Here is a 25,954-nt window from a genome sequence, read left to right as displayed (position 1 = left end):
AAGCCCCCAAAGTTCTAGTTATTTCTCTGTCCTTGCGGTATGATTTCATTAATCAATGCCTCAGGCCTCTTTCTGAATGACTAGGAGGAAGATTTTCATTACACACCTCAGGTATTAGCACAGGGGCCTTTTTATCCCCTTTTTCCTTGGTCAAAGTTCCCTGAGCATGTGAATCACTCAGTAAAGGCCATGGCTTTTATATACTGGTGAGTCAAGGCAGACTGATTTTACCAAAATGAGTCTACTGCTTTTAGAATATATTCTCACACATGCTCTCCAGGTCTCTACTTGGTATACATTTTTTTTAAAAAAAAAAAAAAAAAAAACAGCAGCTATTATTCTTTTAGACTACATCTTCTTCTTATGGGGTAGACTGTGCACATGTTCCCTGAGGCATGCATAGACTTGAACTCCAGTTACAGGTCAGTTGGCAATGAGGAGTGTCATGGATGGGCTATGACATGAAAATGACGTCTCAATTGTAAGGCAGCCAGCCTTACAAGGTCGTTTAAGCTATTTAAGAAATGAAAGAACAACTTAGCAGAGAGGGAGGAGGGAAACTCAGTAGTGTTGGGAAGTTGAGGCACTTGTGTTCATCTGAAATTCCAAAACATCCATCTTCTAATTCCTGGGATTTTACTCTTTTCCATTTGATGTCATAACTTGCACATAAAAGATCTAGCAAATTATGAATTAAACCTATGCAGTAATTCAGCAAACTGCAAGATGAATTTTACATCTAAGATGGAATCTATCAGCTCTGGAGTTCAAGGAGATAAGAGATCCTTTCAGTACAACACCGGAGGCTTTCTAAGCCTCTAATTACACCTTGAATTTAAAATCTTGACCTTGCAATCTTCATGTACAAACAGAAGCATCTTGTACGAGTTTTAAGGCATTGCCTAAACAATAACCTTTAAAGAAGGTATTGACATGCCATAGCCAATACCAACACTTGTGGGGAGAAGGAGGGATCTGTGATGTGACAGTGCTGGAAGGTAATCACGATCATATGGGGTTTGGGGCTATTATACTCCATGTTATAAACAGAGATAGAGTCTCTGAAAAGTTTGCTGCCCAATAGACAGAAAGGAGCAGAGCCAGGATTCACCACAAGCACACCTGGCTCCAGTGCTCATGTTTTTTACACTACAGCGTCAACCTTACTTCATAGCTGAGAGCCTAGAAATTGGGCAGAATATGTGAAAACACCCAAGAGCAAGTAGTGACCTATTCCATCCAAAAGGAAGAGTAAAAACCGCCCAAAACCAATCTAAGGAGAATGATGTTCTCTGAAGCCCAGCAACCTCCACTTGCAGGAGGGAACAGCATGAGTAATAGCAGTTCAATTGCCAAATGTTTCTACCTGGAAGCAATTTCCCTGAAACGAACATACCAGACAAAAACAGTAACTTAAAAAAATATAGTACCAGTCAAAGGAAGATAATATATTTAATTTTTAAAGAAAGGGATTTAATACAAAAACATGGATGGATATTCCTTCATTTATGTCACATGAATCTCATGTCATCACACTCAGGAGCATGTCATCAAGATAGCTGTTTTTGTCAAAAACTCCAACTTCACATTATAAGGAAAAAATTATATTTTACATCTTAGAAATTGCTCAATAGAAAAACTTTTAAAAATAGACAAGCCCACCAATATTTCTGATAATCGCGACTCACTCAACATATATATGTGTTGGACGTCTCTCTTCTAGCCGACATGGCCTTCTCTTCAGAGCTCTACCTTTATCAGAGCTATTCTTAAATTCTTCTTCATCACATTTGAGAGAAAGCTTTAAGCATCTATTCATCTCCTTTAAAAGCTACCTTTAGCATTTGATAATCTCTTTTTTAATGAGAACATTATGCCTCAGGCCAAGAGCAAACTACAGGCAATTGCAGAAACAACCAGCTAGAAGTATAGAGAAAGGCGGAACTGCGCCTATGGGATAGGAGGAAGGAAATAAACAAACATATGAAGCCATAAATAAAAAAGGTTTTCTATATATAGAGGAAAGAATTTAGAGAAAGAAGAGAGAATAATTAACCCAGGATAGAAAAGAAATCAGGCAGATTTTCTGAAACTTGGGCTCATTCATCACATATTCTCCTGAAGAACATTAGATTTTCTAGAGCACAATTTGAAAACTTTGGACTTGGCTGATCTCTCAAGGGCTCTTCCACATGTGTGATTTCAAGAATAGAGAATAATCCTTTCCATTCCAAACCTATGACATTTTTTTACACGTTGAAACTTCATTAGGATGATATTGTTAGAAAAGTGTGCAGATTAAATCTCATGTGAAAAGTATTGTTGTGTTACTGTTTGTCATTGAGGAAATAATTTTATGCTGATCCCTGGCCTTACCATTCTCACAGCACTGCAGAGAAGCTTATCTGTGCCAGGGAGTGTAACACAGACCCAAAACTAGATTTTTAAAACAAGACACTCTGTTTGCAAGCCACAGAGCCACAGAGGCCAATGTAAGGTCCTCCACCTAGTGACCTAGGGCTTTCAGTGACCCTGAGATAGGAGCTTGGTCTCAACTCCAGAGGCTGGGGTTGGACTCAGGCTATGTTGAAAACTAGCTGAAACAGGGAAGAGTCAAAAGCACCTCTCCATCAGACACACCCACCAGCGCTATGTAGGTTTACCATTGCCATGGCAACACCTGGAAATTACCACCTCTTTCCATGGCAACAACTCAGTGATCTAGAAGTAATCACTCTTTTTCTAAACGTTTCTGCATAATCTTCCCCTTAATTTGCATGTAAAAGCAGGTATAGTTATGACTGCAGAGCTGCCTCTGAGCTGCTACTCTGGGCACACTGCCTAGGGGGTAGCCCTGCTCCACAGGAGCAATGCCTCTGCTGCTGCTGCTGCTGTACACTGCTTTGTAGTAGGTTGGAAAGGTGGGAAAGCCAAAAGGAATCCGAGAGTTCATTAGACTCTATCAGACAAGTGCAAGTCTTCATCATCAATTTAATGCCCTCAGGACAATTCACAATCACTACCAAACTAAGGCTCCAGATACTTTTACAGCTTCATACCTGTATACTCCATATGGATGTCCACCAGTACTTCAAATTCAATCTGATCATAACTGATCCATTACCTTCTCACCAAAAACTCTACATTCTCTGTCTCTGCTATAAATGGTAACCTTGCCACCTACCCAGTTTTCTAATCCAGGAAATTCAGCCAATCTTCACTCCTTCCTCTTTTAAGTCTGATCAACTCTGACTTCAACATCCTTAGCCTTTGCTCTTACCCTCTCTCATTTGAACTATTGCAATAACCATGGAACCAACCGATCTCCCCAGACTGTTCTCTGCCTTCTCCAATCCCTCTCACAGTAGCTCAAATGCATCTTTCTAAAACACAAATCAGATTGCACACCTCTCTGGAAGCAAAATTTTGGTAGGTTCTTATTTACCTCATGATGAAGACCAGTTCCTGAGCGTGTCTTGAGAGTCCTTTACAAGTTGATATCAACCTGCATTTCCAGCCTCTTTCCCTATAACACCAATACTACATGCTTTGTGTTTCACTGCACAAAACTTTGTTTTATTCCTTTAATGTAGCTCTGTTTTTCCATGTGTTGTAACATATGTCTGAAATGATCTTCTCTTGTTCTTTATGTGGCAAATACCTACCTAACTTTTGCAAGATCTGGCTCTTATATCACTTTCCCTAAAAAATCTTCCCTCCTTGCCTAAGCTACTAGTTGCTCTTTTCTCTCTAGTATCATCATGCTCTCTGGCTGCCTCTCCTGGGTTGCATTGTGTCTTCCAAAATGTATGTTCAAGTCTAATATGATTTGGCTGTGTCCCCATCCAAATCTCATCTTGAATTGCAGTTCCCATAATCCCCACACGTCATAGGAGGAACCTGGTGATTGGTAATTTAATGAGTTCTCATGAGATCTGATGGTTTTCTAAGGGGTTTCCCCGCTTTTGCTCTTGGCACTTCTCCTTGCTGCCACCATGTGATGAAGGACATGTTTGTGCCCCCTTCTACCATGATTGTAAGTTTCCTGAGGCCTCCCCATCCATGCTGAATGGTGAGTAAATTAAACCTCTTTTCTTATAAGTTACCCAGTCTTGGGTATGTCTTTATTAGCAGCATGAGAACGGATTAATACAAAGTCCATACCTGCAAATATGACCATATTTGGAACCAGGGTCTTTGCAATGTAAAGAGTTGAAATAAGGATTAGATTGAGCTCTAATCCCATAACTAGTGTCCAAAGAAGAAGGAAATTTGGATACAGACACATGTGGGTATAGAATACCATGTGAGACAGAGACATAAATTGAGGTGCTGCATCTCCTAGTCAAAGAACACCAAAACTTCTGACAACAACCGGAAGCTAGGAGAGGGGCATAAAACAGATACTTCCTCAGAGCTTCCAGAAGGAACCAACCTTGTTGACACCTTGATTTTGGCCCTCTGGTCTCCAGAATTGTGAGAGAATAAGTTTCTGTTGTTTTAAGTTACCAGTTGTGACATTTTGTTACAGCAGCCCTAGCAGGCTAATGCACCAATCAAACTAATGTAGCAAACTGATAGCGTTATCTTATACTCTATCACAGTTCCTTGCTGTACATCATCTTCCCTCTAAACAGGAAAATCCTGCACAAGGAAGCTCGTGCCTTTTTTGTCTTTGTACCTCCCTCCGGTTTCCAACCCTTCTCTTTCTAGTTCACAGTTCCTGTTAACTTCCTTGACAATCTGCAGAATCAGTGATTTTGACAAGCCATTGGCTTTGGTTGAGAAGATTCAGAATCCCTTGGAGAAGATGTATGTGCTAAGGTACCAATAATCACAGAATAAAAGAGAATATAAAGGGAGCTTAGGAGGAAAAGCTGAGACAAGGCATCATTATTATGATAGATGCATTGACAGAAATGGCATATCTTAACTTTCTTTCAAATGCTTTCTTTTTTCCCCGTGCATCTTCTTTTTATTTCTTGCTGAAGAAGTTTAAAGTAAATCTGAGACATCATTTCATTTCACTCCTATAAACCATAGCATGTGTCTCCAAAAATATGAAAATGTTCTTATGTAACTACCTTCTTATCAGATCTATCAACATTAATAATTCCTTCATATCCCACCAATGTCCTTTCTAAATTTAAAATTTTTTCTTTGCAGATAGTTTGTTTAAATTGAACTCTAAACAAGTCTCATAAATTACATTTGCTCCATCAAACGCTTTCTGATCTTGTCATCGTTAGATGTTTTTGTCTAGTAAATGTTCTATTTTTAATGCCTCTGCTTACAGAGGCCAAGTGTGGAATGTCTATATTTATGATGAAAATTGATAACTCATGCTTGAGATTCTGCCTGCGGATATGATTTCTTTAGTCTCCAGAGTATCTGGCTCAGTAAATGTTAATTTAAAACTTTTCACTAGTTGCTAACCTTTTAAAATCAATACATTTTATGTAAAATTCAAGTTGAGCTTTCTCTAGCAAAAGGTCACTGGGAAGAAAGAAACCTTCATTCCCATGTAACAAGAGCAGCCAGACTCCAAGCAGTGGAGCCAATCAGGTGATGCTTGCCCTCTCCTGTTCTCCACAAGCCCCAGCAAACTGTCCCTTCTTCTTCTAGATTATTTCGTTTACATGTATTTATCTGCCTGGAGTCTGCAGTCCATAAACTGCCATAGGGATAAGAATGGTAGATGTGCCCCAAATATTTTCAAAGAAGTTTTCATTCTAAAGTTATTCCTATTTTCAAATAATAATTATGAAGGAAATGCAAGCATGAGTGTGTGCACTAAGTTAAGCAAATTCTTCATGTTTTCGTCCAGGAGATCCAGACGTCGAATATTCTCATTAGCGAAACTATCGCCCCAGAGGATGTAACCCTTACCCTTATTTTTCACTCTGCACGACAGCTAACCAACACTGTGAGGCAAAGGAAAGGACACAGATATTACCTTTGCTATTTTGATAACCCAGATGACTTCAAACCTGGGTTTGAATAAATGCCCTTGTGGTATTTATTTTCCCATTTAGTTCAGTAAGAAAAATTCATAACTCTGAAATGCCCTTTATATCACAGCATCAGCTCACAGGCGCCCACAGAAAAATAGAATTTCAGTTACAATTGACATGTACTTTGCTAGATTTGCCCTTCTCCTCATCATTCCATTTTCCCCTTGAGAAACAGAAAGCACAAAACTAAAGGTTCAGGCTGAAAACCACAGGAAAGAGAAATCTTTAGACAGAAAAGAAGGGCTCCAATTTTAGTTCCTGAAAGGCATAAGATTTTTCTCAAGTTAAACAGCATTGGACTTGCCAATTTAAGATTTTTTAATGTTGAGACATTAATCTCCATAAGTGTGCACCATTGATGTATGCGGTTTCCTCTTCATTTATCCTTTTGTAAACAAGCTTTTGTGGGAGAAAAAGATCTCCTGAAAAATCATCCTGTGACTAATCTGCTACTGATGGAATAACCTTGAGAATCAATTTTCAAAATCCCTTCATAGGAGGTATGGCTTATGGACAGTATTACTTGAGTTTTTGGAAATGATTTTCACTGAAATGGTTGCCAAGGACTTGCCCTTTGTTTGCACTGAATTATTATATTACATTGTGGGCATTTTTTAAGATTTTCATTTCTTCAGAAAAAAAGAGTGATTAGGAAAAAGGCGAATCATAACAAAGAACAAATATAGATTTTCAAAGTTTGTTTTCCAGATGTTTTGAGCCATTCATGACCTAAGTATTTCCTAATTTACTGAGTTCTTGCGTTTTCTAAGTATACTCTCCCATTAGAAATGGCACTTTGTTAGAAACGGTATCTGTTTATCAAGATTCCCAGAGACACGTAATAAAGATTAAGTCAAGAATTTCCTCTCAATGATAAAAAGAGAAGCAGAAAAATATTCAAAATCTCAACCTAAATTATTTAAAAGCTTCCTGTAGCCACAGAATATTGAATTTCAAGTCATAGAACAAATACCTGGAAAGAGCAATTAAAACAAGTCTATGCCGGGCGCGGTGGCTCACGCCTGTAATCCCAGCACTTTGGGAGGCCGAGGCGGGTGGATCACGAGGTCAAGAGATAGAGACCATCCTGGTCAACATAGTGAAACCCCGTCTCTACTAAAAATACAAAAAATCAGCTGGGCATGGTGGCGCATGCCTGTAATCCCAGCTACTAAGGAGTCTGAGGCAGGAGAATTGCGTGAACCCAGGAGACGGAGGTTGTGGTGAGCCGAGATTGCGCCATTGCACTCCAGCCTGGGCAACAAGAGCGAAACTCCATCTCAAAAAAAAAAAAAAAAGTCTGCAAAAACCCAACTGGTATACTCAGAAGAGGGGCCACAAGAGCATTGCATTGTGGTTTTGATTTGCATTTCCCTAATCATCAGTGATGTTGAGCATTTTTTCATATGTTTGTTGAACATTTGTATTTTGAGTATTATCTGTTCAAGTCCTTAGCCCACTTTTTGATGGGATTGTTTGCTTTTTTCTTGCTAATTTGTTTGAGTGTGTCATAGATTCTGGATATTCGTCCTTTGTCAGATGTATAGATTGTGAAGATTTTCTTTCACTCTGTGGGTTGTCTGTTTACTCTGCCAGCTGTTCCCTCATTCTGTGATGTGTAAAATCATGTTTTCATGTTCCTCCCACCCAAAAAAAATAATTCCACTGGAATTTTTCCTGGAATGGCGTTCCACTTCTCAATTAATTTGGAAGAAATGAACATATTTACTGTCTCTCATTAAATCAGTGCTCTTTTTTTTTTTAACATTTCTTATGAAAGTTATTCCTAAGTATTTATATTACTTGTTGAAGAGGATCAATTTTTAAATTTTGCTTTCTGAATGGTTTTAGCAGATTTAAATAAATACAAATTATTTTTATATTTTCATTTTATATGTAAGTAGCTTACACATGCTTCTGTTAGTCCTGTGAGATTTTCAGTTGAGTCCCTTGGGCTTTCTAAATAGATTATTTTACTCTCTATGGATAATGAAATCCCCTTGTCTTAATAGCTGTACTGCTTACTACAGCCCTAACTCATTGAAATTCTCCCTCTTTGTTTAATAGTGAAAATGTAAGTGCTTTCTCTCCTCCCACCCTCCACCCTTCAAAAGGTCCCAGTGTGTATTGTTCTCCTCTATGTGTCCATGTACTCTCATCATTTAGCTCCCACTTATAAGTGAGGACATGCAATATTTCATTTTCTGTTCATGTGTTAGTTTGCTAAGGATATTGGTTTCTACCTCCATCCCTGTTGCTGCAAAGGACACCATCTTGTTCCTTTTTATGGCTGTATAGTGTTCCATGGTGTTTATGTACCATATTTTCCTTATCCAATCCATCATTGATGGGTATTTGGGATAATTCCATTTTTTGCTATTGCGAATAGTGCAGCAATGAACATACATGTGCATGTGTCTTCATAATAGAATGATTTCTATTCCTTTTGGTGTATACCCAGTAAAGGGATTGCTAGGTTGAATGGTTATTTCTGTCTTTAGGTCTTTGAGGAATCACTACACTGTCTCCCACAATGGCTGAACTAATTTACACTCACACCAACAGTGTATAAGTTTTCCTTCTTCTCCCTAACCTCGCAAGCAGCTGTTATATTTTGACTTTTTACTAATAGTCCTTCTGACAGCTGTGAGATGGTATTTCACTGTGGTTTTGATTTGCATTTCTCTAACGATCAGTGATGTTGAAGTTTCTTTAATGATTATTGGTCACATGTATGTCTTCTTTTGAAAAGTGTCTGTTTCTTTAAAAAAAAAAAAAATTCATCCTACTTTTTCTGTCACTGATCCCTCACATTACAATTTCCATGGCTTTGCTTATTTAATCCTTCTCTACTGGCTGCTGACCATCACCAGCTGCCAAGAGTCTCTTGCCCTTTTTGAGCACACACTAAAGGACGCTTTATTCTTTAAGGCCACTTTCTTCTTGAGCATTCCTAAAGTCACTGTAGCCCACATGGGCTTTTATTAAGTGCTATACCAACTTTTCAACCTTAATTTGTTTTCATAAGTATAATCAATGGCAATTTATTGATCATTTACTATGCCATGAATGTGATATGCATGCACACATATAAAACTCTTTCAATCTATAAATTGGTAGTGTTATTCCATTTAATAAGTGAGAAAACTGAGCAGCAGAGATGTAGGATGATTACTTGAGGCCACACAGCTAATTAATGTTAGAGCTGAGACCAAAAACTGTCTCCAAAGCTATTGGCCTTGATACTCTCCTATTCTGCTTTAATACAATAATTTACAGGTATAACCCAAGTTTATTTTATAACAGTCTTCAACAGAACAACGTAAGCTTTTAAAACAGATATGGAATGGCTTTGCATGAATCCTGCTAAGATGTAAAGTTTTTAAACACAGAAAAAGGCACTATATTATTATAAGATAAAGTGGAAAGGTTATATGACATGAAGTATTTGATCAATTCATAAGAGTTAGTTTATATTTATCAGATTCATTATTAAATTCATTTGTCTGCCACTGTGAAGAATGTGATGAATAGTAGTTATTTTCATAAAAGTACAATAGTTCCCTCTTCCACTGTTCTTGGCACCATCCTTGTAGAAAGCACTCTTCCATTACTGCTTCTCTTCCCACTACTCACCCACCGCCATTGTACCTTGTCTTGGGATTGATTTTTACTCTTGATATGAATGTGCTCATGTCTACCTCTCTGCACAAAGTGAAAATTATTTCCTAATAAGAGAAGAGACTTCTTTTCATTCTTCATTTCAAATTCTGAAGCCAACACTAATTGAGCCAGTGTCCCAACTCAACTTCTGAAGGGGAAAGCACAGCCCATGAGGCCCATCTTGTGCACAGGAAGTATAAGGGAGAAAAAATACTTTTTTCCTCCACTCTCATGAGTTCTTGGTTGAAACAAACCCCTATAACAAAAGACAAATTAACAAGAGAAAAACAAACAGAAATTTACTAACCCATTTATTTAATATATACATGGAGAGTCCCAGGGAATCAATACTTCTCAAAAAAGTAGCCTTGAATTTCAGCTTCTATTGCATCTTCAGCAAAAAAAAAAAACAAAAACAAAAAACTATAAATTTTTGAAGAGGCCACAAGACAAAAAAAAAGAACTTTGAGTCTCTAGTGGCAGCAACTTGTGCAAAGACAAATAAACTATACCTGGCTGTAGGCAGGAGTAGAAGGATACCTTTTGCCTTTGTAAATTTATGTTCTGTTAAAAAAAAAAAAAAAATGGGGGAGAGCAGAGAGCTTTCCTGCATCTGCTTCTTTATTACCTTCAGTTCAAAACAATCCTTATGCCAAAAGGAGTGGCGTTATTTTGGAGTGGCGTATTCTGGTGTACCATGCTACCCAGGGTTTTGACTCACTTAAGAAATATTTTCTGATGGCCTACTCATTCTAAGCACTCTGCTAGGGACCAGTGATGCAAAAACTGAGTAAACATACTTCTCCTCTCAAGAAACTTCTCTGCTGAATAGTCTTTGATGTGTAGACCAGATAAGAAGATGGAATATGTTTAGAATTTCTTTTTTACTTATTTTATGTTTTATTTTGTTTCTGTGAATTTTGCGTGTTTTCAATCTTTTGACTCTTGAAAGCAAAGATGCTGATTGTGAATTCACTCTGTAATATTTGTGCAGTGTCCAAATGCAGAAAGGAAATAATTAAAATTTTTCAAAGTGGCTGATAATTTCATCTTAAAAATATGCATTAATGCATGCATGCATACATACATGCAATGTAATACACGCACCAAACACGAAATATTTTATTTTATTTTTATTTTTTTTGTTTTTGAGATGGGATCTCATTCTGTCACCCAGGTTGGATTGCAGTGGCATGATCCCGGCTCACTGCAACCTCCACCTCCTGGGTTCAATGATTCTCCTGCCTCAGCCTCCTGAGTAGTTAGGATTACAGGCACATGCCACCATGCCCGGCTAATTTTTGCATTTTTAGTAGAGACAGGTTGCACCATGTTGGCCAGGCTAATGTCAAACTTCTAACCTCAGGCGATCTGCCTGCCTCAGCCTCCCAAAGTACTGGGATTACAGGCTTGAGCTACCGCAGCTGGCCACAAAGTACTTTATTGTAAATTGAAGAAAAAAAGAATAAAGCAAATAATGATTCCTGAAAAATAAAGGGACAACATATGGAAAAATACAAAATACACAAATGCAAGTTATATCTGAATCATTTCTACCTACTCTAACCTATGTTATCTTTTCTCCCATATTCCAAATTATATTTTATATTTAGTTTTTGAAATTGAAAAATTTTTCAAACTGAAAGCTTCTAATTCACTTGCATTTAAGTCATCAAATATTGTTTTATAAAATCTTTCTGATGTCTAAAAGTTTTTTGTAATAAATATTTTTAAAACTTCTTCACCTCATTTCCTGTCCCTAGAGAAAGAATGACAACCTTTCAAGTTTCAAGGTTCAAGTTTCATCTGAAGTTGAAAAATCAAAGTTTAGAAATTGTCTCACCTTGGAGAAAGGTTATTATTTGTTCCTCAATGGAATCAACAGAATATTTGAATATTCATCTGAGGATAGTTGTTAAAACTGATCACATTGGGAAGGACACTTCCTTTTCTGTCTTGCAAGGTGGTTCATGATCTCCATGATGGCGCTCAGTCTTCTTGTCTCTCCTTTGCACTGGTGGCGCATGGTTCTCTCCACTATGCCAATAGCTCCATGGTGATTCCAAGTAAGAAAAGAAAGTGGGGGAGGAAGCCTGTGTCCTTTGGAGCCCCTGTAAGATGACTGCAAAGCCTTGCAAATCTGCTTTTCTGTCTTTTCCAGTCTAGCACACGCAGTACTATGAAGCAGGTGCACAACATAATTTAACTAAGGACCAGCACGTCCCTGAAAAGCAAAATCACACAGAGTTAGGGTAAAAGAGGATAAAAACTTTAGCTAACTTAGTACTTTCTTTATAGCATGCAGAATTCAAGAGGAGGTATCTCATGTGGCTGTTCTCTCTCTTCTCAAGCCCTCTCTTTCCCCTATTTCCCTTTAATTTCCTCTCATTTCCATGTAGCCCACTCTTTCAAGTCCTTTGATCAATTATCTCTCCTTATTCTGAGGAAATCCCAACATTACCACTGGAAGAAAAAATTCTTCATTCATTCTTTACTCCAGTTCCTCTCTGAATCTTGAAAACATCATTCTCTCAGGTATGCAGATGCTAATGAAGGTTCTCCTCTCTTCAGTGGTAACCTGTTTGTTTAGCTGAAAATGAAATTGGTTCTTCAACTACAGGGAGAACTCTAGCCGGTTTCCTTGCTAGTAAGCTCACCAGCCGTTATGGGTTAAATTATTCGGAGGGTTTGGAGAATTATTTGGGCCATATTTGGAGATAGGTTATTCTCAGAGGTAACCAAGTTAAGATAATGTCATTAGGGTAGGCCCTAATCTAATACAATTGGTGTCTTTATAAAAAGATATCATAAAAAGAGAAATTGAAACTCAGAGACAGGCACACAGAGACAAGATCATGGGAAGGTTATGTAGAGGTCAGATTACTGCAGCAGAAGCCAAAGTATCCCAGTGATTGCCAGCAAACCACCAGAAGCTACGAGAGAGGCACAGAGTAGTTTTCCTCATTGTCCTTAGAAGGAACAGCCCTGGCGAACCTTCATGTCAGACCCCAGAACTTTTAGACAATAAATTTCTGTTGTTTAAGCTACCCAGTTTGTGGTTCTTTGTTGTGGCAGCCCTAGCAAACTCCACTTGCCTTTCTCAAAAGCAGAGTAGCCTGATCTCAGTTTGACCTGTTAGCCTGGTCCTGCCCACGAGTCTTCACATCCTCTTTGGGCCTGGCTTACAATAGTAGGGCCTTCTTCGGGCCCCAGAGAGCCCCTTTGCTTTCTGAGAAGGCTAGAGCTGGCTCTGAATTATTTATTCCAATATCCCTGTCATCCTATCAGCCCCAGACTCAAAATGTGGTCTTTCTCCCTCCTGCCGTTGCTCTTCCTGGGCTCTACCAGAGGAGCAGGGGGTGTGTCCTCCCTTCCCCAGACTCAGGGCTGGCTGCTCCCTTGGGCTTCTCCCTCTCAACTGGGATATTTTTTTTAAACTCTGGGAAAATCTTCCTTTCATGATTCTGGTCAAGATATTTTGTCTGTACCTGAGATTCTTCTCCCACGCTGCAGTGGAGATTCAGGGCGGAACACGGCCAGGGAGACTTTTTCTTTGTTCCTGCTTTCCTTCCTGACACAATACTCCCCAGCACTGAGCACAGAGCAGGCTGGAATTTAAACTGGGGGAATAAAAAGATAGAGCAGTGGAAGGAAAACGTAGGTTAAAACTTAAAAAATTATCCGACTTTTCAAAAAATTAGCAAAACAAACGAACAACTTGTAACAAATACTACGATCAGAAGTACAGCATGAGCCTGGCATGGTGGGGTGCGTCTATCATCCCAGCTACTTTAGAGGCTGAAGCAGGAGGATTCTCTGAGCCCAGGCGTTCGGCCAGGGCAGCATTGTGAGACCTCCATCTCTTAAAAAAATATAAGACAAACTATCATTACAAAAAAGAAAGAAAAAAGAAGCAGCACAGCCATGAGACCACAGGATAGGGAAGTGACCATGCCCCACTAGGAGTCGGGAAGGCCTGTCTCAGGAACCATCTTCAGCCAGGATGGTTGGTTCCATTCCACAGGCTCTTCAGAGGCAAAAAGCAAGAAATGGCATCCACTGTGGGAGGCCAGAGACAATGCTCCAGCAGCAGCCACTGCTGCCAGTTCGTCAACTTGCCCAATGTGTGGCAGGACACACATTCCCTCAAACCACTGCAGTAGGACATTCTGTATGTGTGCTCACAAGTTCCTTCATGGTAAGTGTGGATATGAAAACCGGCGTTTTGAGGTAACAGCTGTGGGGAAAGAAAATGTTTCTCTTCCACGCATTCTCCTTTCCTTTCTCTTCCCTCCCAAATCAGGTCCTTTCTCTCACTCTTCCTCCACTCTCCTTGCCCTTCTGTCTTCTCAGTTTCTTGCCACTCATTTATCCCACTTGGATCTCAGCTATGTGCCTTAGTCTTTTCCTCTCCTCATCCATCCCCCACAGAGCTTAGTGATGAAGGAATCTGGGAGGAAAATGGACTTACCTCCCACATACACCCACAGTGTGCCAAAGTGATTTACTGAGGCTCTAAAGGAAGAAATGTTTGGAATATTAGAGCCAAATGCAACTGTCAAAGGCGTATATAATCAGCTACACAAACTGTGAAGCATAAGAAGGGTTATATCTGCTCTTGGATTATATGAACAAACCTCAATATTTTAAAAGCTATAAAACAAAGACTATGTATATTGGCTCTGAGAGAGACCTACTATTACCATGACCAGGAACCTGCTCCCTCTTGGCCAAATTGTTTGGTCTACACTAGACTATGCTTATCTCATAAAACAGTGGCTGCCCAATCAGTCTGTCAAGAATTCCCAGTCCCCAGCCAAGAAACACCTAATCTGAATGTGTGTATTTAAGCTCCTCTTGTAATTCTGACTGTTGGTCAGGTTTGCAAACCACCGCTTAAAAGCCATCATGGGAAACACTAAATCACACTTCTTTTTCTGTCATTAAAAAAAAAAAAAAATCCATGACTTCTAGCATTTTTTTAGCCACTCCATACCCATGACCACCATTTAAGTTACAAAAGGGCACTTCAGGAATCTAACAGACAGTAGCCTGCTCCTGTGACCACAGGCAGCAAAGCCCCAGTGTGACAGGCTGACTATGATGCTGCTCTCTGGCACAGCATCAGCTGTGTCTATGGCATAAGTAGCCTAGGCAGGAAGCCCAGTGCCCAAGACGGAGGCATTTCCCTGAGATTGATTGTTAATCACCAAAATGAAGAAAGAACTGGTGATAAGAGAGAATGGCAGCCACACAGGGTCTGTTTATTTGGGAAGTAGCCCCTACTTGCACTGGAACTTATTTCCCTGGATCCCTGTGTCTAATTTCCCAACTGGAATCTCTAACCATTTGCCAAAGTGCTTCATGAGCCTGGGCCAGTGCAGGCCTGCCACATGGCTTATTTTCAACCAGAATTAAAGCTAGACATTTGCCCTGGACCATCTGTAAGCATGGCTGAAAGTTGAGGTAGCAACTGTGGAGAAAAGAAACACACACTTTCCTTACTCCATGCCTGAGTCAGAGGCACAGGAGAGCCTGGGCAACATGGATATATTAGCAGTTATCTGCTGTATGAGGGTATAATTATCCTGTCCTCCAACACTACTGTGTTGTGAATAACTCACCAGTAGCTGAACCCTAAGGATATCTGGAGAGCCAGGGTACAGCTCAATAGGTGTTCCATTGATATTTGGAGCAATCAAAACAATGCAGTCATGGCTTCTGGGTATTAACAGAGCAACCTCCATATTGAGTATGGCCTTGAACTGGAAACCGTGATACACTCAGAAACATTGTGAAAGACAGAATGTTCTTGACCATTCCAATGAACTGCTAGAAACAGGGTGGCATTCATCCCAGGGAGACTGAGCTCTCTAACTAGCAATGCCAGGAAAGCAAAATTACTTCCTTCAGCAGAGAGTTTACCTCAGGGAGGGAGTTGTGGTGATCATAGGAGCATTTTAATTCACGTGTTCTGTGACTTTTATAAAACAACCCAAATTCTACCTACAGACCACTCTAAGAATCTGCATGCAAAAACTGAAAACAACACATGCTATATCTATCTACCTATCACTGGGATCTGTCTACATCTTCTCCAGCATCAACTCCTACATACAGTCTTTCACCACTTCAAAGAATATGACAAATGAAAGCTTTTAAGTACAATTTGTGGCAATAAAAAGAAACTGTCCTCTGAGAAAGAAATTTCCTTCATGAATTATCATGAATCTTTTATGCTTAAAATTTACCAATTTTATCCTGTAATAGCAAGCTCAGTTCAATGGCCCAATAAAAAATGACAGCCCTCAATACTCTCCAGAATTTCAAATTTCCTTCCATTCTGTACTTGGCTGACAAAATTAAGCACTCCTTATACCAACACTCTTAGGAAAAAACCAAACCAAACACTGCATGCTCTCACTCATAAGTGGGAGCTGAACAATGAGAACACATGGGCACAGAGAGTGGAACATCACACACTGGGCCTGTTCAGGGGCGGGGGGGCAAGGGCATTAGGACAAATACCTAATGCACGCGGGGCTTAAAACCTAAGTGATGGGTTGATAGGTGCAGCAAACCACAGTGGCACATATATACCTATGTGACAAACCTGCATGTTCTACACATGTATCCCAGAGCTTAAAGTCAACTTTTTAAAAAAAAAAATAGTATACAGGCACACACATATATGAGAACATACACTCTTATCATCTTATTAAGCTTCATTTTTTTCCATAACACCTAATGCATCTCTTTTTGTTTATTTATTCAATATCTGCTTATCCCTACTAGAATATAAGTTGCCATGAGAGCAGGTGTTTTGCTTATTTGGTTTATAACTGAACACCCAGAGCCTAGGGCACTGGATTATATTATTGCTCAAGAATTATAAAGTGACTGAATAAATAAACTGGTATTCTGTATTTCATGGTGGTGGCAGCCCAAGGCAACTAAGAACACGATGGTACTGGCATCTTCCCAGATCAAACAAGGCTACCCCTCAACAGCCTTGAGGAAGATTTAGAGCATCTCTGCCCATACATTTAGTGTCACTTCCTTTCTGACACTTTCCTCCCCTCAGAAAGATTTAATATCTGCTATCTGCAATCTGCTCACAGATGACTCTACATTTCTCATTTTTATTACATCATATGGTAATTCCTTTTTAATTGTTTTTCTTGTAAGATTGTGCATTTTCTGAGAATGCATATGGAATTCTCAATAAATACCTGTTGAATGAATTTAAAAAAAATTTTTTCAAAACATTAAAAACTTCTTACTGTTAGCTACAAATATGTGGTGAAATGGAAAAGAACTGAAACTAATATTTAATCAGCAAACTGTATTTTAAAACATTAGACAAATTGAGAATTAAAGGGTTTTATTTTCTCTGCTAAAAAAAATCAAGAGTAGCCTGAACAGCGCTTGCCTTCTGGTTGCATAGCCTGCTATAGGAAGCGAGCATCTTTTCTCTGCCTTGGCAAATTGTCATACTCAGTTTCTAAGATTGGATTACCTTCCAGCATTTTATCTTTTGTGCTTTCAATGTCATGAATATCTCCAACAATTTGGAATGGTGCCAAAAAGAGGAATAGGGATAACGGGAAAGGGGGATGTATTTATGGGAGTCACATCCCGTGTAGGCCAAAGTAGCCAAAGGGGATGAAATCTAGTGCACAAGCGGAGAGTTGTTTTTAGAAAGAAGCACCAATAGTTCATTCATTTTAACTTTAATATAGAATACATGGGTGTGGGGGCTGGTAGGCTGTCGGTGGAAAAACAAGTTCTTTCTTGATTGCTGCTACTGCAGAATAAATAATAGGATTTTTAAATTCTTGTAAAATTTAAAATTTTACAAGTTTTAAATTTTAAAAAAAATTTAAAGACCTGGCTTTAAATAAGAATTTAAAAAATAGGAAATAGTAAAGGTTTAAGGAAAGAAAAAGCAGTGAGAAATATCTGTGTTGGAGATAGAAAGAGTGAATTCATATGGGAATGTAATAGGATTTCTGAATCCTCTAAGAGCCACTCTGGAAATTACTGATTAAGACAGACCTCATTGGACACAGGGAGGGGAGCACTACACACTGTGGTCAGTTGGGGGAAATAGGGGAGGGAGGGTCGGGGGTGGGAAGCTGGGGAGAGATAGCAAGGGGAGAAATGCCAGATGTAGGTGATGGGGAGAAAGGCAGCAAATCACACTGCCACGTGTGTTCCTATGCAACAATTTTGCATGTTCTTCACATGTACCCCAAAACCTAAAATGCAATAAAATAAATAAAGGGGAAAAAAAAAAAAAAGACAGACCTGTCAGTCAGCTTAGCTGTATGCTTTTCTCCAGCCATTTCCATTCTGTCTGAATCCTACACAATTTAAAAAACAAGTCTAATCTCCTACCTCCACTTTCAATAAAATTCTCCCCAGCCAGTAGGTCTATCACTGGAGATTCTGTGCTCAGAGATAAGTGGAATCTTGGGCTAGACCTGTGCCCTGGCTCCCAGGACAAGGTTTCTCTTGAGGACTCTCTTTTTTTTCTCATTTAGTACATATTCTATGAAGGGAAAAGCACAACTCAAGAAAAATAAATTGAAGTTATAACAATAAATAGGAAAATACATCATCAATTTTCCCTGTTCTGGTTACTTAACATCAGAGCAAATCGAAAATAAATGCTTCTTAGAGAGTTCTGAAGAAAGCTGTCATAAAAATCAAATAATAATTTCTTTGCTCTTTCATCTAAATTTCTATGGCTTTCTGACTTCATTTTCCATACTATGACTTTCATATAGATCCAAACATTCATAGAAATTGAGCATAATTTGGATTGAAGGCAAAATGAAGTAAACTAAATCAGAAGTCAGACTAATCCAAAGCGTAGGCCACATGGCTCAATGTCAATAAGCAGCCTTATTTCTGATTCATGTAACAATCACCACAGGAAGACTGCAATGCAGTGAAGTCTTTCTATTACTAACAAGACGCTACCTTATCTCTTTCTGAAAACAAGGCTGAGTTTAAATAAAAGAATAAACCTAATCAAAGAAGTTCGTTGATATATCGTTCATCTCTAAAAACCAAAACAGAACAAAAAACACCCACTGTTTTGAATTACACTCATCTCCTTCATTCTACTTCAAACTTCTTTTTTTTTTTTTTTTTTTTTTTGGCAGCTCCAAGGGAAGCCCTGGGGAAAAAAAATGGTTTTGCTGCCACTTTTTCAACACTTCAAGTTCTCCCCCAGCCTCATGAGTTTCCTACATGCATAGTGCTCCCTCTGACTAAAGCACTCTTCACTCTATTTGTTCTTTTAGCTGGCTCCTACTTAACTTTCAAATCTCATATTGAATAATTTATCCAAGACCTTCCTTCCTCCCCAATTAATTTAGATTTCCCTATCCTTTCTCTCAAAATATACTATACTTTTTTGGCCAGCCACAGTGGCTCACACCTGTAATCCTAGCACTCTAGGAGGCCAAGGCAGGTGGATCACCTGAAGTCAGGAGTTCGAGACCAGCCTGGCTGACATGGCAAAACCTTGTCTCTACTAAAAATACAAAAATTATCTGGCACGATGGCAGGTACCTATAAACTCAGCTACTCGGGAGGTTCAGGCAGGGGAATCACTTGAACCTGGGAGATGGAGGTTGCAGTAAGCCGAAATAGCACCACTTCACTTCAGCTTCAGTGAAAGAGCGAAAGTCCATCTCAAAAATACAAACAAACAAACAAAAACACTTATACTTTTTTTTTTCCATAGGACATAATGAAATATGTGTTTGTTTAACATCAGTGCCCAAAACTGTATTGCAGGCTACCTGAAGGCAGGACTATGCCTGACTTATTCATCATGGTATACAGACAATAGTTAGCTCAGTGCCTAAAACATGGTAGCCAGGAATAATTATTCATAAAATAAATGCAATATTCATGAATAAGTGCAGTACCTTTCACAGAAGATCAGCATCTGAGACAAGAAATTGTCCCATGTGCTTGAAGATTTTGAAAAGCAAAAATCAAGGAGAGTAAGAATGGAAGTCACTCAACTACTGCTACAGAACAAAACTAGCATGGGCTCCAGAAAAATGACTAGAAAATATGCCTGGGATTCAAAGGACCTCAGACCCATCCATAGCTAATGTCTCTGTCAGACTAATAGATGCTGTGGCTTTGGGAAAGAACAACTTCTCCTGACCTCAAATCTTTGTGTCCAAAAAATGAGAGGGGTACCAGATGCTCCCTAAATAGCCTTCCTACCTAAAATGTATAAATCTAAGATGAGTGATCACTTTTAATCTCAAAATACAATTCCCACCTTTCAGTTACCAAGATACAAGCCTCTTCCCTTAGCCTGAGCTACACAAATACATAAGTTCAATAGAGAATTGATTAATGAGTATAAAAAGGCAGCCCTATATTCTTGTGCTCAGAATTGGTTGGCTTTGTTCAATTCAATGAGCAAGAGGACTGAATCCTGTACTGTCTTTCATTAGCAAGTACAATAGCTCAGTTTTGACAAAGTGACTCAAATCACCTGCTCTCTTCTTTCTCCCCATGTATTAGCCAAACAGTAATAAGTATGCTGTTGCCAGGCTACTATTTAGAATGTATGTTATAAGAAATGTCTGTAGGACTTTTGAAATCATTTTTCAGTTTTATCCCCAGTAGTCATTTTCTAAGAATTAATTTCTCTTTTATTGTGTGGTAATATTAGAGACTGTGTATATATTACTACAACAAATTAAGAGTACTGTGCCTTACTTTATCCAGAGAATCTCCCTGAACAATGGTTGCTGCTCCCATCCTTTCCTCTGAGCCACATCCTTGGCAGCCGGCAGCTATATTACTGCAATAGTTCCCCAACAGTCAGCCTGCCTCTCACATTCTGATATGTCCTGGACACCTTTGATAAATCCTGTTAAACCCCTATACCAGAAGGAAAACCTGCATTAGTTTTTCTCATGCATTTATTTTGCTTTTTATCAGTATGATTACATATAATCCCTACCTCTCAACCAGATAAGAAATCATAGTCTCACATGGTTACAGATCCCTAGATCCTAGAACATCCCAGCTCAGATATGGTCTTTACAAAATATTTGAAGATGATGATGGTGCAAGGAGATGACGAGAATTACCTTTGACTTTGGGTGGACTGCTCCTACTTCCATCCTAAAAAGTGCCTACATTGTTCTTTATCTTACCATAGGATCTCTAATCATTCTCCCTGTAACTAACTGGAAATATGAGATAACAATTAGAGTCCCTGTAATCTCAGCATTTTAGGAGGATGAGGTGGGTGAATTGCTTGAGGCCAGGAGTTTGAGACCAGCCTGGACAACATGGCAAAACCCAGCCTCTACCAACAAAAATACAAAAATTAGCCAGGCATTGTGGTGCACACCTGTAGTCCCAGCTACTTGAAAGGCTGAGGTAGGAGGATGGCTTGAGCCCAGGAGATGGAGGTTGCAGTGAGCTAAGATCATGACAATGCACTCTGGCCTGGGTAATAGAACCAGACTGTTTCTCAAAAAAACAAAACGAAACAAAACAAAAATGGGAGGAAGGAAGGAAGGAGGGAGGAAGGGAGGGAGGGAGGGAAAGTCCATGTCCCAATTTCCTCTCCCTAATTGTGTTGGAAGCAAAATTTATTTAAATTGTGTTCATGGTTACTTTTGCAACATCAAAAGTGTATTCAAATTAGGGCTTATTGGAGGATACATTAATGCTGAATCTCATGTTTTCTAATATTCCTGCTTTACCTGCATTTCAAGGGTATTGAACATTTCAGAAGAAAATATTTACATGAGACTGTTTGAGAATAATGAAATATAAGTGAACAATATGTCACCATGCCCACTCCCTAAGAACTTCCCCCTGCCCCAACACACACACACCTCCCTGGTGAATTGCCACAGCATAGTTTAGCAGCTCTTACCCTTTAAGGGTCAGAGAAACCTGATTTACACAGGTACAAAAATAAAAAATTAAGAATCTTGAGAATTTCACTTGATGATTAAGAGCTCTTTGCTCTGCTTTAGACAGCTAAATTACTCACCTGGCTGCATCTTAAGATATCTGAATATTGAATTTCCTGTTTTAAATGCTTCTATCTCATGTCTTATTGAGGCTTTCATATGAAAGCAAAGCTAGAGCAGAAGAAAGGCAAAACAGAAGCTTCTCTATTATATGGCAATACTAAAGAGGGTCGATGTACAAAAGACTTTGTTTCTCAGTAAATCAAAACAGTGATTTAATTTTTAAAACATGTCCTATCTTTTCTAATTAAAGTCTCAAAATGCACGATTTCGATGAGGCATGCTTATACAGTATTGTGCTTGAGTTTTTCCTAAGCGTTTTGAGTACCAAACTTAGTTGCAAGGAGAGCATTGGCAAGGACATTTAGGATTGGTATTGAAGAGAGAAATAGACTCCCATTTAACTTTATCTAACTTCTTCCAATAGTACTTTGAAAGAGAACATGTGATATTGAAAAAAATAATCCTTGAATTTGGTGGTCAGAAAGCCTGAGTTCCAATCCTGGCTCTGTCATTTACTAACTGTATCACCTTGAACTAATCTTAAATTAGCACATCTGAACTTCAGGCTTCTTAACTTTAAACGGAGAGTGAAGTAGGTAAGTTCTTCAATCCATTCTAATTATAATGATGTGGCATCATCTATGTTGACCCAGAAAGCGTGCTCCTAGTATCTGAGGGTCAACCTGCTACATACCTGTGCCTCTTCACACATATGCAGATGTCAGGCTCTATCCCAGACCTACTGAGTCAGAACTTCCTGGGGAAGAGCATCAGAGCATCTAGAACCTGTGAAAACTCAACAAGTGTTTCTGATGTGCTTCTCTGGCTGGGAACTATTGCACTAGGAAAGCAGAAGCCAGAAAAGAGTTGTGAAGCTCCATAGACTGGGGGGCTTGGGATTGAGAAGGGATTAGAAGAGGTAGCCCTGGAGGCTGAGGACAGTTCAAGAGGAAGCTAACCTTCAGTGAAAGGGAAGAGCCAAGGCCTCAACAGAAACAGAATCAAAAAAAAAAAAAAAAAAAAAGGAAACCAGCTGGCTGGAAAATATCACAAGATTCATATATCAGATACCTACCAAAACTATAGGCTCCCTAAGGCCAGGACCATCAGTGATAGGACCAAAGGATTTTGAATACCTGCTGGCTGGAAGGAAGAACAAAACGATAAGTCAAAAACTTGAAAAAATAGAAAAACTTTCGCATTGTTCTCAAGATTGCATTACCAATTTATCATAAGAGGAAACTTTGTTTTGAGTGAAGGCAGGGATTGGTTTGGTGATTACTAGTTGTTCACAGTCACCATTTATAGTCTCTCTTCCTTGTTGATGCTGTAACTTTGGATTTTTGGTGAAGTAATCCAAATGCAGATACTTTAGACTAAAACAGTAATAGTGTGAAAGGCTGTCCTGTGGGCAGGATGTGGCACTGCTCCAACCAATTTAAGGGATTTCTGGTTTTCCCTGGTTAGCTGGGAAATCTGGTTTGGGGCAGACACTATGCTGCAGGTGAATGGGAAGATGAAAATCCCAAGGGCACTCAAGGCTCAGGGAGAGAGGTGTCAATGTGGGTTCCAGGGATGAGACTGGCCGTGGGTCTCAAATACAGCAATAGCTGACACTGAGCTTAAAACATCCTGCCCTGGATTCTACTTTCCTTCTGATATACTTACAGAATTTTAAATTCTGGAAACCAATGTAAGTGTGCCTCTGAGAATGGAGATGGATCCCTAGTTGTGCCCTAGAATACTGTGGCTATGAAGAAATGGCAAGACTCCTCTATTCAAAGTAAACCTCAACTTCCTTGTTGGCAGAAACACTTGGGTTACTGCAGAAGCATGGGATACAAGTTAAATTATTTTACTGGACATTTAAGCAAAGGATAACCCTGAAAAGACGGGAAAATTTAGTAAAGCTAAGAACTACTCTGATACTTCTGTGTCTTAGCACATAATGGTTATTGAAAACACAGGAAGGCTTAACAGTTCAGAACAGGGGTTGTAGGGACAGATTTCAGTTTGAATTTCAGCTCTGCCAAGTGACCTTGAACAAGTTTCTTAACATCTAAAAACCTCTGTTTCTTCCTTTTTAAAATAGACATAATGAGAAGGATTGAGTAGAGTCATGAATGTAAATGTCTCTGACATGTAATAAATACACCGTAAGTATTTTGCTTTGGGTTTTTATTTTATCTGAACTTAAGTGAGAGAAAAACGCTAGATTCATTATCAAAATGGTCATAAGCTACTTCAGGAGAATGCATAAATTCCTTATCAAAAAGCCAGGAAGCAAAAAAATGAACAAAAAAAGATGGGCATGTAAGAAGTTGTCAGTAGCGAATTTCCCTCAACGTGGGCTAAACTGGCTCTACTCATTTCTGACAACACAGTGGGAAACTTCTGACACTGCTGGGTTGTGACGATCTGCTCCCTTCTCCCTCCTGCTTCTAGACAGGATAGCATTTAAACCACCCAAGGCTGTCTGTATCTTATTCTTAGCGCTCACCAGGGAGAAAGATTCTATCCACTTCTCCAGGCCCCTTCCCATGTGTTGCAACCCTCCTGTTCAAAAGATATTATTTTAAGTTAATGTCTATATTTACATAAAGAAAATGGCTTCTAGGCTTGTAACATAGCAGTGAGGTTTCAATGATTTGAGAAAGTGATATTACAGCAGGAGACCTAAACATACCCAGATTCAGCCTTGCTTCTTGTTTCATTCAGGATTCTTTCAAGGTAAGTGACAAGAAGCCAACTCAGATTCCTCTGAGGGAAAAAATAGGAATATGTTGGTTTGTGTAATGAAAAGTTCAGGATTTGGTCTGCACTCAGGCAAAACAAAACAGGAGCAGATGTTCAAAACAATATCCTAAAAGACCTTTCCTGTTCTTTCTTTCCCTTGTTCTGCTTCCCCGGTATTAATGTCGATCTCTGGAAAGCATTTTTCTTACAGCTCCTGGCCTCAGAAGAAAAAGGCCACTTCTCTCTTCCCAATGTTCTCATCAAACCAAATAACAGCTATCCTTTATTCCTCTCCACACAATTCCCAGCTAAGAGAGGTATATGCAAGAAACAATAGCCAAATGAGAAACAAAACGCCAATGTCTCTTTCCCCCAGTAATAACAAAAGAAAAAAGGTAAAGCTCTTTTGTAAAACTGGGGTTAGAGGATACATCTTAGTCCTGAAAGCCTTGGAGAGGTTTTGTGCTTTCTTTCCCCTCCAATTTCGATGGTAGGTCCTGAAGAATTAACCCGGGCTTATTGACCTGATCATTTCCAGAGACGGAAGAGGGAGAACAGAAACCTTGGGTTTACTTTGAACAAGGAAGTACTGACACAGTGATCCAGCCCATAACCAAATACAGTTTCTCCCCAACTTATGATGGAGTTACGTCCCAATAAACCCATTGTAAGTCAATAATATCGTTAAGTGGAAAACACAATTAGCATACCTCACCTACCAAACATCATAGCTTAGCCTAGCCTAACTTAAACATCCTCAGAGCACTTATATTAGCCTACAATTGGGTGAAATCATCTAACACAGCATCTGCTTTATAACAAAGTGTTAAATATCTCAGGTAATTTACTGAGTGCTGTACTAAAAGTGAAAAATAGGATGGCTGTATGGGTACTTGAAGTATGGTTTCTATTGAGTTGGCAATGCTTTCATACCATTGTAAAGTTGAAAAATCCTAAGTCAAACCATTGTAAGTTGGAGGCCATCTGTATGGCCCAAGGATCAATCACATTAACACCTTGGGAGAGGAGGTAACTGAGCTCATCAGGCATGAGGAAAGAACATGGAAGAGTGCCCCCCACAACATTTACACCCGTCTTCTAGGACTCAGCATGATTTTGACACAGAAATAAGATACCCATGTTTGAACTATTTGAGGCTACACAGCAAGAAAAGGAGCAGAGGGAATTATCTACCTGCAGAATACAATTTTGAATCATTCATGCTAGAAGGGGTTCCTTCCACAAATCTCAGCACCAAGGGAAGCATGTTCTTCCTATGGCTAGATCTGCACCTGGTTCACGTTCCACTTCATTATAACTCAGCCTTCAAAAGTAGTTTGTCCTTGGAGTCAGCACTCTGTAGTTACTGCCTGCAGCCAGAACCCACAATTGGATCTTGTTTTGGTACAGTTCATTAGCCTCAGGAATGGCATTTCCATTTCTAAAAATAAACTGACAGCTCTGAATTTCATACTGTTGGGATCTAGAACAAAACAACTT

The sequence above is a fragment of the Sapajus apella genome, unplaced genomic scaffold, assembly GCF_009761245.1.
Source record: "Sapajus apella isolate SASKATOON/1434 unplaced genomic scaffold, GSC_monkey_1.0 scaffold27, whole genome shotgun sequence".
NCBI classification, from domain to species: Eukaryota; Metazoa; Chordata; class Mammalia; order Primates; family Cebidae; genus Sapajus; species Sapajus apella.
This window is presented reverse-complemented; position numbering follows the sequence as displayed.